The 12,638-nt window shown below is 41.3% G+C and overlaps 1 protein-coding gene across 3 annotated transcripts in view; it reads left to right on the forward strand.

Annotated features, from left to right (window-relative positions):
• SLC5A7 (solute carrier family 5 member 7) overlaps positions 1-12,638 on the forward strand; it is a 356,953-nt gene that overhangs the window by 85,224 nt on the left and 259,091 nt on the right. The gene's annotated exons all lie outside the window — the stretch shown is intronic.

Consider the following 12,638-nt stretch of genomic DNA (forward strand, 5'->3'; position numbering starts at 1 on the left):
CTGGACCGGGTCCTTGCCTAGGTTCACGTATGGTCCTCCAGGTTGAAAAAATACCTAGATGGAGTTGGCAAAGTCCCTTTTGTGTTGGGTTAAATAGGCTACCATCATAACATACCGTGCTTATGTGTGGTGTAGGGTGGTTGGCTCTCCCAATATTGAGGGTAAGGCAAATGAGGACAAAAAAAAAAAATAAATAAATAAATAAAAAAATAAAGGGTGATAGCAGACTTTAGTTACATTAGAATTCATTTGTTGATGGTACCATACTAATTTCCGGAATTGTGGTGTGTTCTAAGGTGATTTTACCCTGTGAAAAACCTTCTGCTGGGATATCATGAATCATGTTTGAGAGAAAACTGAAGCTAAAATGAGAGCATATTTTCTGTAAATTCACATTATCTTTCTCAGTCATGTGAGAATGAAGTCTGTCATTCTCAGTAAATCATGTACATCCAACAAGGGCAGAGACTGTCCGTTGATTCCTTTGTTATTTCAACAGGAGCAGCCTGTCAGTTGATGCCTTTGTGTTCTACTGCAGATTCCCAGAGGGGAGAGGAGTTGGCCTAACGGTTAGGGCGCTTGGCCTCGGACCTGGGGGAACTGGGTTCGAGTCTCGGTAACGACACTAAACCTCCTGTGATTCTTGGCAAATCACTTAATCTCCCGTGCCTAACAAAAAAATGAATGAGTGTTCTCATGTAACGTAACTGATGCTATGTAAAGCACTCTGATACCTGATTAGATTCGGGTCAAGTTCGCGCTATATAAAACTGCTAAAAAAAAAAAAAAACTAGAGCGTTAACAGTCTTACTTATGACAAAATTAGGGCACACCTGAAGCCATCTTGATTGGAATAAACTGGTAAATCTTAAAACATTTAATTTAAAAAGGAACAATATGAGGGGAATGATTTTGTCATAGAAATTATAGTTAGTGCTGTAGAAAGAAAAATTAGGACATATTTCAAGTGGGATCTCGAATATCTTCCTGCTATATTTCAACAGGAGCAGCCCATCAGTTGATGCCTTTGTGTTCTACTGCAGCGTCCCAGAGTGTTCTATAGAACAACTAGAGAGCTAACAGTCTTATTTATGAAAAAAGTATGTCACACCTGAAGCCATCTTGATTGGAATAAACTGGTAACACTTAAAACATTTAATTTAAAAAGGAACAAAATGAGGGTGATCCTTTTGCCATAGAAAGTATGGTTAGTGCTGTAGAAAGAAAAATTGGGACATGTTTTAAGTGAGATCTCAAATATCTTCCTGTTGTATTTCAACAGGAGCAGCCTGTCAGTTGATACCTTTGTGTTCTACTGCAGCTTCCAAGAGCGTTCTAAAGAACAACTAGAGAGCTAACAGTCTTACTTATGACAAAATTATGGCACACCTGAAGCCATCTTGATTGGAATAGACTGGTAACACTTAAAACATTTAATTTAAAAAGGAACAACATGAGGGGGTTCATGTTGCCATAGAAATTATGGTTGGTGCTGCATAAAGAAAATGTAGGGCATGTTTTAAGTGAGATCTCAAATCCTCTTCTATTTCATTAGAAAATTCTGACATGCAGACTGAAACACTCACTTTCAATACCAGCATAGACTTCCAGTTAACTCCCTGGTGAGCAGTAGCTTTACTACAGTGATCTAATGAACAACTAGAGTGCTAACATTCTGAATTTATGGCAAATGTGTGACACATCTGAATGCCTTCTTGATGGAATCAAAGTAAAAAACTGAAAGCATTTCCTACTGAGGAGACTGCAGTAAATGAGGAAATTAGGAAACTTCATAACAAATAAGTCTCCCAAGATGGCCACCAGAGAAAAAAGAGCCCAAATGTAGCACAAATGTCACCCAGATGTAGCCCACATATAGCCCAATGACAGAAGTGTGCAAAACACTTTATTTTTAGTTTTTCTGCAGTTTTATATAGGGCAGACTGGTCAGGTATTGGAGCGTTAGATCTTACTTGGACCCCTTATTGCGTATTTTGCACGAAGTACATGAGATTGATCTTGCGAAACATTGAACTTTACGATTCTGTTAACCTGAAGTTGCTCTGAACCTGGCTTTGTAACACCTGTTTTTACCTACTGGTTTTAATTAATTCTCACTGTATTGTAATAGGAAAGAGGATTTACTGTTTTTATGTACACTTTTATGATCTATGTTTCTAAATCAGATCGAATAAAGTTTAATTAATTCTATGGCAGGATGGAGGCGAGGATTATGCATATCTTTCCTCACTTTATTTGCATAGCAGTTTAAAGAAAATGTAACACAACAATCATTAAACAAAAGACTACCCAACCCATTAACCATTAGGGGGGTAGTCTCCAAGGCAACTATAGTCCAATCATATCACAGTCCATCGTATATAATATCGAGACGTCCCTTCCGCTTCCTCTTTCTTCACTGCTCGTCAGTTAAGTGCATTCCTTACATTCTTGGCTTAATCTGATGTTGTTGCTGTTTCATGTCTTCTCCAGAAGACCAGTTTTACTCCTCCTACCAGGAAGTGGAGGAGGAATGCCCCCCCATCTTCTCCCTCCAGCAGTGGACCAAGCCCCCTCTCTGGCCATTTCTAGGGCACTGGCTCCTCTTAGGGATCAGGATGATAAGCTGGCAAAAACCATGCCTGGGGTGTTCAGTGACCCCGATCTGGTGGTGGTGGGTCCCAGTATCTCCCAGATGGGGAATAAAAGGGCCGTTAAGCATAACGCGGGGCACTTGGAAGGATTTGATAAACTGACGGAGACCTTCCTCAACAATGCGCGAATGCTAAAACATGCACCCTGCCGGGAGGAGGAGGAGTTCAGAGAAAATTGCGACGCTGTCACCACTATTGTAGACCCCGATGGCGGGTTTCCCTTAGAAGGAGAGGGTGTATCGGAGGACGATTTCTCCTCCGATGAGGATAAGGACTCGGGGCATCCCTGGCATCCAGAGTCCCACTACTCTCAGTCCCGGGCTGGGGACGGGGTCCACCCGAACATGTTCGAGCCTACCCAAATGTACCATCCTAGGTCGGCGGAGTGGACCCCTGACACCAAAGTGGCAGAGTATGTGGTGGGGAAAATCCATCAACCCCTTGAAAGGGAGGTCAGGAATTGGATGAGGGGAGAATGCCCCAGGCCCTCACTGAAGGGGAAGGTGGCCCACATGCCTGAAATTGATGAGAAACTATGTACCTTTTTCTCCAAGTATATGAGGGATCCCAATAAAGGAATTGATAGGTCTTGGACGTGGTAGGGCCCTTGACCCAAATTATTCAATTGGCGGAGCTTTCAAAAGAGTCAAGATCCCCTTTGTCCACGGATATTGTGGTTGGTTGGGCGCACTACCCTAAACCCTAAAACACTACCCCCAGCACGACACCCTACACTACCCAAACATAACTGCACTACCCTAAACTCTAAAACACTACCCCCAGCATGACCCCCTTCACTACACAAACACCACTGCACTGCCTAAAACTCTAAAACACGACCCCAGCACGACCCCTACACTACACAAACACCACTGCACTACCCTAAACAATAAATCTACCCCCAGCATGACCCCCTACACTACACAAACACCACTGCACTACCCTAAACCCTAAAACACTACCCCCAGCACGACCCCTTCACTACCTCAGCACAACTGCACTACACTAAACCCTAAAACACTACCCCCAGCACAACCCCCTACACTACCCAAACACCACTGCACTACCCTAAAACCTAAATCTACCCCCAGCACGACCCCCTACACTACTGCACTACCTTAAACCCTAAAACACTACCCCAGCACGACCCCCTACACTACTCAAACACCACTGCACTACCCTAAACCCTAAAACACTACCCCCGGTATGACCCCCGACTCTACCCAAACACCACTGCACTACCCTAAACCCTAGAAAAAAAAACACCCCATGCCCAATCCCCCTTCCCTCTCACTCCTCATGGTTCCTCTCTCCTCGTGGTTACTGCTTCATGTCGTCTCTGAGGGGCGGTGCACATCGTTGTGAGGAAACGATACAGCCTCTGTTTCATTACAACAACGTGGATCATCTACATGTTTTTTAGAACGCATGGTCATTTACCATACATACCTTTACAACAAAATTTGTTGTAAAGGCATGCGTGGTAAATGACCATGCATTCTAAAAAAATGTGTAGTAATGACTTCGCGATGTACAACGCATGCGTGGTAATGGATGCGTTGTAATGGTATCGCGAAGTAAAAAAGTAGTTGTAACGGCTGATTTACCGATCGAAGCTTGCCCCTGTTCTTCAGTGAGACGTTTATTTGATTAATTAGGAGGAAAGAATGTGGTTTTTTTTACCGAAAAGTGCATTCCCAGCTGTTGTATTGTGAAAGTGTCTGCGTGGCCTGGTTTCACTTCCGGTGAGAAAGTGGTAGAGTCTGTTTGGATCTAAAGGAGTTCTGTTGTTGGACAGGGCCGGCGCGACACGTCATCAGAAAACATAGCTAATGGAAAGCGTCTTCCCTGAAGTGTGGAGCAGTGCCATGAGAGGTCAACGAGTGAGCGTCCCACCACAGTATGACCGTACCGCGTGACCCATGTGCCGCCTCCAGAGTACGGGAGGCAGAAGCGGCATCGCAGGTCCTCTTGAAGATCTTAGTAGCACTAATTCTACATTTTGGTACTAGGGCATTTTAACTTTGTTGTTCCTGCCAGAGAAGATCCTGTGTTATTCAGTGCCCTTGTTACCTTTTTTGTGGGTTGTGGTGCTTGTCATTGAGCTGCCCCGCCGGTGCACACGACTGGGCACCCCACCTCGTGTGCCATCTGCAGGGCCTCTGCCCTCGGATCGCTGGTTTCAGTTTCTGGAGTGGCAACATAAACAGTTGCTCCCAAAGGACTAGCCTGAACACTTATGAATATCTCCTGCACCAGCATTCCACGGAAATTCTTTCCTAGCTCTCCCACGTCGACGAGGACGTCATAATAGCACGGCTCCGCTCGCGACACCTTATGACGTCATCGGAGCCATAAGAGGACCTCGTCAGCGTGCTGACGTCAGTTCCACCCATTTTTTCTGTGCCACCGAGGCAAACAGGCGGACCGAGACATTTTCACATGCATACATAGTATAATAAATATATATATATATTCACTGAAAAAACCATAGGTTTCAGGCATGTTATAGTTAGAAATTAGCATTTAAAAAACCTTAGAAATTCACTGAAAAAACCATAGGTTTCAGGGGCGTTATAGTTAGTTGGACATTTCACTCGTACAAAACCATAGAATTTCCCCCATTATAGTTAGTTCAGCAAACTATAACTCGCGCACCCGCAATGCACTGCTGATGACATCACATATTACATCACTCATGACATGGTCAGTGACATCACTCATGACATCACTGATGACATCATCCAGTGAATGTGTGTTTTTCTGAAAATTAAATATGTTTCATATGGATCACTGACAGAATATAGAATGCCAAGATATCGACCTGCCAAAATATCGTGGACAAAATATAGAATGACAAAATATCGAATTCCTATCTACAAACAGGTAAGTACAAAAATATCGAATCCAAAATATCGTTGTAAATAATATATCAAATTTTTTAAATGTCTTAAAAGTAATGTAAAATTCATGAAACAATAAATATAATTAACTAAAACATACTTAAAAATACTTAACCCTAATATTAATAAATAATTAATGTAAGTTATAAAAAATAAACATACATTTTTATTTTTTAATACATATATATATATACTATTACCACTCCAGAGAGTGCAACAGTAAGGAAAGCGTTGGATAGTGTAGGGGTAAAAATTACTATTCCCACTCCTGTGAGTGCAACAGTAGGGAAAGCGTTGGATAGCGTAGGGGTAAAAATTACTTTTCCCACTCCAGAGAGTGCAAGAGTAGGGAAAGCGTTGGATAGCGTAGGGGTAAAAATTACTATTCCCACTCCAGAGAGTGCAACAATAAGGAAAGCGTTGGATAGTGTAGGGGTAAAAATTACTATTCCCACTCCAGTGAGTGCAACAGTAGGCAAAGCGTTGGATAGCGTAGGGGTAAAAATTACTTTTCCCACTCCAGAGAGTGCAACAGCAGGAAAAGCGTTGGATAGCGGGAGGGTAAAAATTACTATTCCCACTCCAGTGATTGCAACAGTAGGGAAAGCGATGGATAGAGGAAGGGTAAAAATGACTATTCCTACTCCAGTGAGTGCAACAGTAGGGAAAGCGTTGGATAGCAGGAGGGTAAAAATTACTATTCCCACTCCAGTAAGTGCAACAGTAGGGAAAGCATTGGATAGCATAGGGGTAAAAATTACTATTCCCACTTCAGAGAGTGCAACAGTAGAGAAAGCGTTGGATAGCGTAGGTGTAAAAATTACTATTCCCACTCCAGTGAGTGCAACAGTAGGGAAAGCGTTGGATAGCGGGAGGATAAAATTACTATTCCCACTCCAGTGAGTGCAACAGTAGGGAAAGCGTTGGATAGCGGGAGGGTAAAAATTACTATTCACACTCCAGTGAGTGCAACAGTAGGGAAAGCGTTGGATAGCGGGAGGGTAAAAATTACTATTCCCACTCCAGAGAGTGCAATAAACAGTAGGGAAAGCGTTGGATAGCGTAGGGGCAAAAATTACTATTCCCACTCCAATGAGTGAGCTGCAGGGAAAGCATTGGATAGCATAGGGGTAAAAATTTCTATTCCCACTCCAGTGAGCGCAACAGTAGGGAAAGTAATGATTTAATATTTAAATAAAAATACATTAATTATCAATACCAATAAAAAATTAATGAAAATTAATTACCAATTACAAAATATGTAATAATTAATTAATTATAAATACCAATAAATATTATTTATTAAAAATTAATCACCTATTAATAATTAATTAACAATCAATTCATTTTCAATACCAAAAATTTAATAAGTAATAAAAAATACCAATTAATAATTAACAATAAATTAATAATCAATACACAAAAATAATTTCAATAATTACTTAAGTACAATTAAATTACTTCCCACCCTATTCCCCTATAAACCCGCAACCCGCTCCGAATAATAAATTAATACAATTAACATAATTATCAATTTATCAATTAATAAACATTAATTACCAATTAATACAAATTAATTACCAATTAATAATTAATTAACAATAAATTAATTATCAATACAAATAAATTAAAATATATATTTAAATAATTACAATTAAAATACGTCCCACCCTATTCCCCTATAAACCCACAACCCTCTACAGAACTAAAACGCAAAATTGAATTAAAAATAATTAATAATTCCTAAAAATTAATATTTAATTTACTATAATTAAATTACTTCCACCCTATTCCCCTATAAAACCACAACCCGCTACGGAATTAAACTACGCAAAAATTAAATAACATAAAATTCATTACTTTAAAAAAATTCAACATACTTTACAAAAATAATGTACACTTTTAACACATATACGAACATAGAAAACACTTTAAAAAATTCGATATCATTAAAAATTCGATATATTTTAATGCCTATATTATGTACTTCGATATTTTGACAGTCGATATTACTTACCTGCATTTCGATATTTTTGACCACTATATTATGTCCATTCTATATTTTGACCTCGATATTCTGTCCATTGTATATGTTTTGTTCGATATTTTGTCTAGTTACCGTTTTATATATGTATATCTCAAAGTCGATGGAAGAATAAATGGGTATATAAGTGTCTAAATGGCTGATTTGTTTTGTAAAATTGATTGTATAGCTGACTGATTAGGTGTATCTTAGTGAATACATGGGTTAGCGAGTAATGTTTAAATATGTAAATATCTGTATCAGTCTCTCACTTTGTGTATAAGTGGCTGGATGGGTTGGTGCGTAGCTACATGAGTGTCTATATGGGTTATTAGTTGTGTTTTTTGAGTATCAGTATGAGTGTCTGAGTGTCTGTATGGTTTGGTGGGGGATTACTTAGTGCATAGATGCATGAATGAGTGACTCACTCTTTGTATGTGTTGAAGACAGCATGTGTGCAGGACTGTGTAGGTGGATGAGTGTGTGTATGGGTGTGCTAGTGAGTGAATGGCTGTCTCAATAGTGTCTTTATGAGTAACTACGTATGTTTTAAACTAGTATATGTCAGTATTGGTGTATATAAGTGAGTATATGTGAGGGTGAGAGATTGGAAGAGCTCCTGTACAAATAAGTAGGTGTTTCTATAAGTGATTGTTTAAGAGAGTAAGTATGTGTAAGTTTCTGTAGAAGTAAGTGTGGTAGTGTATGTATAACTGTACATGCAAGTAAATGGATGTTTGATACTTTGTTTGCATGTGTCACTATGTGTGTGAGTAACTCTGCGGATGAGTGGCGGTGTGTAACAGGATGTATAGGTGTATGAGTACATATGATGAGTGAGTACATGTATGAGTGACTGTATAGGGACTGTTGGTGAATGAGTGGATGTGTGTGTAGATCTTGGAATTACTGAATAGGTGTGTTGTAACTGGTATTGGTATGTCCATTGTTTTGAAAATGTTAGTTTATATTTTTCAGTGTGTGCATCAAAAGTTATATTAGGGTGAGAAGAGGTCTGCCACTCTATCACAAGGATGATGTCATCAGTGATGTAATCAGTGATGTCATTTGAGATGTCATCAGTGTGTCATGAGTGATGTCACTGACCATGTCATGAGTGATCTAATATGTGACGTCATTAGCAGTGTATTGCGGGCGCGTGAGTTATTGTTAGCTGACTAACTATAACGGGGGAATTTCTATGGTTTTGTACGAGTGAAATGTCCAACTAACTATGACGCCCTGAAACCTATGGTTTTGTCAGTGAATATATATATATATATATATTCACTGAAAAAACCATAGGTTTCACACATGTTATAGTTAGCTGGAAATTTTACTGATAAAAAACCAATGAAATTCCCCCGTTATAGTTACTGTAGGCAACTATAACTCACGCGACCGTAATCCTCTGCTGATGCTAATACTGTATTTAGACACTTATTTGCCCATGTCTTCTTCCATTAAATTTTAGCTATACATATATTACAAATATTTTTTTTTCATAAAGACACATATGTCATCAGCACAGGATTACGGTCGCGTGAGTTATAGTTGCCTACAGTAACTATAACGGGGGAATTTCATTGGTTTTTTATCAGTAAAATTTCCAGCTAACTATAACATGTGTGAAACCTAAGGTTTTTTCAGTGAATTTGCAAGGTTTTTTAAATACTAATTCCTAACTATAACGTGTGTGAAACCTATGGTTTTTTCAGTGAATTTGTACGGTTTTTTAAATGCTAAGTTACTTTACGCCATTCGTGGCGTGCGCGCCCACTTAACGCAGTTCGTTCCGTGCGCGCACGCTGCGCTTCGCGCACCGTGCGCGCACAGTGAGCAAGCGGTGCGCTTTGCGCACCGCGCGCCCACTTTACGCAGTTAGTGCCGTGCACGCACGGTGGGCACGCGGTGCGCGTAGCGCACCGCGTGCCCACGTTACGCTAGATGGGCAATGTACGCACGATGCGCTTCGCGCACCGTGCGCACATGGAGGACATATTATGCGCTTCCTTGTGATAGGTAATCTGTTGAAATTTTTTGGGGAAATGCTGCATCTGATATATGCCATGCACAAATGGTGGCCTTCGGCCACCATTTGCACACAGGGTGGAGAGAGTGTGGATTTTTTTTTTTTTGTATTTTTTTACCGTACGCGTACGGTAAGCGTACGGTAAGCGTAATCGGCGAAATTTTCGAAAAATAAAAAATTACCGTTTTTTGCCTTGGGGGATCTTTGAAGACTAAACTAACATGGTTATGTGCATGGGCGCTGTCTAAACAGCCCCTTTATATGTTTTTGGCATTTGTTTATCAGCTCCCCCCTCAGAGTGCGAGAGAGAAAATGGCAGCCGCCGCTTCCTGGTTTCGACCGATTCGAATGTTTACTAAGATCTAACAGCCAATCAGAATCGCGCTCGCGCACGCCACCGTACGCGCACGGTAAGCGCACGGTAAGCGCACCGTAAGCTGCCACAGATATATATATTGATTTAAAGGCTATTTTCTCAGATTCTACTGAACAGATTTACACCAAACCTACAAAAGGCACTTCCTTGACCTGGGGACTACCTCTCTGCCAAATTTCATTAAATTCTGTTCAGCCGTTCGGGCTGTAGCCCTGTCTAAAGGTCCTATGGAAAAATGCATGGGAAAAACGCGTTTTGGGACCCCCCTTTTATCTCAGCCCCCGCTTGACGAATCCCCCCGAGACTTTCAGGGTAGGAGCGGAGCGTAGCGCCCCACCTATTTTGAAAAATTCGCGAGGATTCATCGACCGGCGCCAAAGTTATTCAAAATAGAATGTTGCGGATTTCCTATGGAAACGTGGTCCTAACTATAACTACCTACTGGCGACCGCCAGTAGGTAATATATGAATCCTCTAATGCCCTTTTTCGAAAGTCGGCGCTCCTTGTGTGGGGCGGTGCGTAGTTCGTCCGGCAGAGCAGCCGGTAAATATAAGCAGCAAGAGACCTCTGAGCCCAGAGGTCGAGATGAACACGCACTCAGACGGAATCCAATTCTTTTGTTGAAGTTAGTTTTAATTCAAGTTCATGAGCAAAACAAGCAAAACAACGCTATGCCCAACGCGTTTCGGTTCGTGACTCGAACCTTGATCACGGGTAACAACCGGGCATGACCAGGCATCATTTATTTCTATTATTGCCATTGCTTCCTGTTACAACGGTAGCAGAGCATTCTGGTCATTGTAGTGCATTGAAATAACCCATGTACTAGTTGTTGAAGAATTCTGAAAAAGGTTATTTAAAATTCAAAATTCGAACACAAAGAAGAGAAAAAGGGGGAAAGGCTGTCATTGTTGAAATTCTATATGGCACTCTGTCCCAATTAATACTTCTTAAATTTCAAAATGTGTTGAAGCTCAACTGTTCAATAATGACATTGCAATGAATTGACAGTGCATTACCTTTTGTTCCCTCTAGTGGGTGTGTCAACTGTCCAAACAATGACCAGAATGCTCTGCTACCGTTGTAACAGGAAGCAATGGCAATAATAGAAATAAATGATGCCTGGTCATGCCCGGTTGTTACCCGTGATCAAGGTTCGAGTCACGAACCGAAACGCGTTGGGCATAGCGTTGTTTTGCTTGTTTTGCTCATGAACTTGAATTAAAACTAACTTCAACAAAAGAATTGGATTCCGTCTGAGTGCGTGTTCATCTCGTCCTCTGGGCTCAGAGGTCTCTTGCTGCTTATATATATATATATATATACACACACACACACACACACACACACACACACAATGAAAGGTTTTTGAAATATACCACTTTAAATTACACAAAAAAGTAAACAATACTAAAAAAATAATTTTACAAAAAGTCTATTTCATATTACAGTCACGACTAATTAAAAGTGATATAATTTTATTTACACAGAAACATAATAATAATATAACTGTAAACAATATAAACAAAACTATAAATTATAGTAATAATACATAGTGCCTTATTATGATTTTGGCGGTGTTGCAGCCGGCTGCCATGCCAGTGCCCTCCTGCCACACCGTGAAAGCCATCTGTTAGACCTCTCACCGGATTCATACTGGAATCCAAGTCGGGCAGTTCCACGGCGGCTGGCCCGTGGCAATGCAGGGCTAAGGCTCATACATGAGACTTAGCAAGGCACCGCAATGTCAAGTCCATGCCCGGCAGGAACTGGGGGTGCAAGCATACAGGGGGGCACATCATGTGGCCCACTGCATGGATCCCCTGGCACAGAGGCAGCCTGGGGCCCTATCAGGTCTCCTTTATTTCCTCACTGCCATACCTTTCATGGCAGCCTCACCGCCATGAAAACTGTGTCAGTGAGGAAACTACTAATATGCTTTGCAGTGCCATATTAGGGGCCTCAGACCGCTGCAGGGATTGGGGATCCCTGGCGGCAGCAGCGGTCCCATAGTGGTGCGACTGCCCTACTTGTAATAGGGCATTCAGACCACTGATGCAGCAGTGGCCGCACCGCCACAGTGGGTTTAGCGGTCTATCTTAATGCCAAACTCATAATAAGGCCCATATATTTCCACTTCGGTCTGTGCATCAGTAGAGAAAGCGCTAGACTCGGAAGGGGTAAAATTTACTTTTCCCACTCCACTCCCGTCTGTGCAACAGTAGGGATACTGTTGGACTCAGGAGGGTTAAAATGTACTATTCCTAGTCCAGTCGGTGTGCAGAGGAGTACAATTCACTATTTTCACACTAGTCTGTGCAACAGTAGGGAAAGGGTTGGACTCAAAAGGGGTAAACATTTACTATTCCCACTCCAGTCTGTGCAACAGTAGGGAAAGTGTTGGACTAGGAGGCGTAAAATTTACTATTCCTACTCCAGTCAGTGCAACAGTAGGGAAAGTGTTGGCTTGCAGAGGAGTAACATTTTCTATTCCTAGTCCAGTCTGTGCAACAGTGGGGAAAGGGTTGCACTCAAAAGGGGTAAAAATTTACTATTTCCACTCCAGTCTGTGCAACAGTAGGGAAAGCATTGGACTAAGGAGGGGTAAAATTTACTATTCCCACTCCAGTCGGTGCAACAGTAGGGAAT

Source organism: Triturus cristatus, chromosome 8 (genome assembly GCF_964204655.1).
Source record: "Triturus cristatus chromosome 8, aTriCri1.1, whole genome shotgun sequence".
Lineage (NCBI taxonomy): Eukaryota > Metazoa > Chordata > Amphibia > Caudata > Salamandridae > Triturus > Triturus cristatus.